The following is a 2,966-nucleotide window of genomic DNA, read 5'->3' as shown; positions in this document are numbered from 1 at the left end:
GGACTCCATGACTGCTCACTGAGGGGGACCGGGCGGGGTGGGGATGAACCCCAGCAGAGCTTCCCGTCCATGCCATGTGTCCAGCCGTGGGGCGTATTGTCAAGGGTGGGCAAGGCCTGGCTTCTCTGGGGACTCCCCGGAAGCAGGGTAGGTCTTTCTTCTTGGGCTGCTTCTGAGCCATCCTGCTCCCATGCAGAAGGTGACATGGACACTGAGCCACTCTGGAGTTCTGTTGTCCCACCCCACCCTTAGCCATGATGCAGCATCAACCAGCCAGGCAGCCAGAGGCAGCCCTGGGGTATTTACAGCTCAGGCCACAAGCACACCATGGAATCTGGGGCTCTGGTCTGTGTGTGCCCGGCCCTTGATACAAGATTGAGCAAATGTCTGCTTGTAGTGTTGGGAAGAGGGGCTGATGGAGTGGGGGTGCCTTGCCTCCTGCCCTGCAGGTGCCACTGCTGAACTAGCCGCGGAAGGGGCAGATTGGGGTGCAGGGAGCTGGAGGGACCCAGAGGAGCTGGCAGCCGGGAAGGGGAGCAGGTGCGGGAGGCTGGTTTTTTGGGCGTGATCAGGCGATGGGAGGAGATGGGGTGCACTCAGGGTCCAGAGCGCCTTTGGGCAGGAAGGATTTAGGATCTGTCCTGGAGGGTGATGTCATCAGTGGGCCGCGGAGCTGGGGGAGGGAGCAGGATTTCGGTTGGGGTTACCTGGACATGAAACTAACCTAGCCCTCTCCCCAGCCACCACCCCAGCAGGGGGTAGCTGCTCCTACCTGCTCTGATCTGCCCCAGTCCCCACCGCTCCCTATTGCCACCCCCCCCACCTCGACTTTCAAACTCCAGGCTCCTGTGTTTGGAGAAACAAAACACCTGGGGGCTGCGAGGCTCTGACGGTGCCCCTCCGGGGGCTCTCCTCCTGGGGGGGGGGAGTCTTTGTAAAGACCCCATGAGATAGATGTTATCCCCCATTTCGCAGAAGGAGAAAGTGAGACCCAGAGTCTTTGTAAAGACCCCATGAGATAGATGTTATCCCCCATTTCGCAGAAGGAGAAAGTGAGACCCAGAGGGGAGAGGTACTGCTCCCAAGGCCACCCACAGATACCGTATAGTCAAACCAGGGTTTGACCCCAGCAATCTGGGTCCGGCTCTGTGCCCTAAGTTATTTCACTGGGGGTGTCCTGTGCGTTCATCAGAAGGATCCATGAGGTACAGTATCAATGTAATCTTCCTCGTTTCAATGAAGGGGAAACGGAGGCTCAAGTTAGGTAATTTGTGCAAAGCTACACAGCTGGTAAGTGGCAGAACCATGATCAGAACCAAGGTCTGGCTCATTCCCAACCCTAGTCTCTTCATGCCTTATCAATCTGGGACACAAGGAGAGATGACCCTTCCCTCGAGATGTGTATCACCAACGGTCACCCGGGAAGTCCCACAGCACTCCTCGTGAGACGTAGACTCTGATGCCCTTAAAGACCCCCATCCAGGGAAGGGGAGGGCATGCCCAAGGCAGGTGCAGCTACTGGGTTGTTACCATCCCTCAGACATGTGTCCTTTACACACACACACACACACACACACACACACACACACACACACACCCCACTGCATAGAGCCTCACACAGCCAGACGTTCCATCTGAATCAGACAAGTCCATGAATCCTGGCACTGAGATATTCTGGGCTGTCCTTAACCAGCTGGGGTTTGCCCTGGGAGGATAGTGGTAGAGCCAGCCCCGTAAAAATCTAAATATTTCAAAACCAACTTACTTTGTCCTGACTTTAATTATAACAGTAGACGCACGCCATGCTGTGTTTTAGGAAGAAAGGTGCTCCAATAAATTTTCTTTGGACACAAGCAGTAGAAACCCATAGGGCTAGTTTAACTACCAAAAATAAAGAATGGCCTAGCATTGAAGGACCAGCTGAAGCCCCAGGCACCAGCAAGGGCGGGGAGCAGAGCGGACCCACCCCTAGGACGGGAGGAGGTAGACAGTGACCTCAGAGAACGCTCTGCGCCTTCTTCCCTGCTGGCCATCATCGGCACAAGGTTCGCCTAGAGGGAGAGAGAGTCCGTTGGCCAGCTCAGTCCTGTGCCCAAGTATGCGGAAGTAGAAAGGTATAAATTACCCTCCCAGCTTGGGCTCTGGGCTCAGACCTTTGGAGAACACTGTCCTGAGGAGTCCACCAGTGTTAAATAAACCTCCAATCCTCCAAACTCTCCAAATGCCCCTTGGTTCTTCCTTCAGGATCCAGTCCAGGTTCCCTAACAGTGGGAATTCTCCCGAGTGGGGCATCCACACGAGGAAATGGTGCTGCTGATTACGTGTCTGGATTTTTCTTTCACTGAAACCACTGGCATTGGGTATTTGAGTCAGGACCCTGGGAACCTCAGCCCTATTCCCAACCCCACCGATACTCTAGACCCGCACAGTCCTCCAGATTTAGAAAATGGGTCCTTTTCCTCTCCAGCAAAACTATGGGGTGGGGTCAGAAAAAAAAAAAAAAGAAAAAAAAAAAGGTAATTTGGTAATTTGGCAGAGCAAGGCCAAAGGCCACAGCCTCACCAAGATCACAGTGAGCAGGGAGGATTGCTGGGCAGGGGAAACCACAGATACCCACCACCAAGGATATGACAGGTGACCCCCTCCCACATCAGATGGGCAGAAGGAAACATCCCAAAATTCCGATGCTTGCCCTGGGAGCTCTGAGGGGGAGGGGGCGTTCATGATCAGAACTGCAGTTGTATGGGCTGTGTTCCCAAATTACAAATGTTTATAACCTTCCCCACCGTCCTAGAGCCCTAAAGTGTTCTGTCATTCTAGAGTCAAGAAGAGGGGCACCTGAAAAATTATTTATTTTAAGGGATACAAAAGAGCAGTGTGGCACAGGCACCAAAGCTGTGGTTATTTTGCCATCCCTGCAAATCTGAGCCTTTGTTCCACATGGGGGCAAGGAGGATCAGGTGTGG

Source organism: Enhydra lutris, unplaced genomic scaffold (genome assembly GCF_002288905.1).
Source record: "Enhydra lutris kenyoni isolate GAN:26980312 unplaced genomic scaffold, ASM228890v2 scaffoldscaffold82, whole genome shotgun sequence".
Taxonomy (NCBI): Eukaryota; Metazoa; Chordata; class Mammalia; order Carnivora; family Mustelidae; genus Enhydra; species Enhydra lutris.
Note: the sequence above shows the minus strand (reverse complement) of the source record.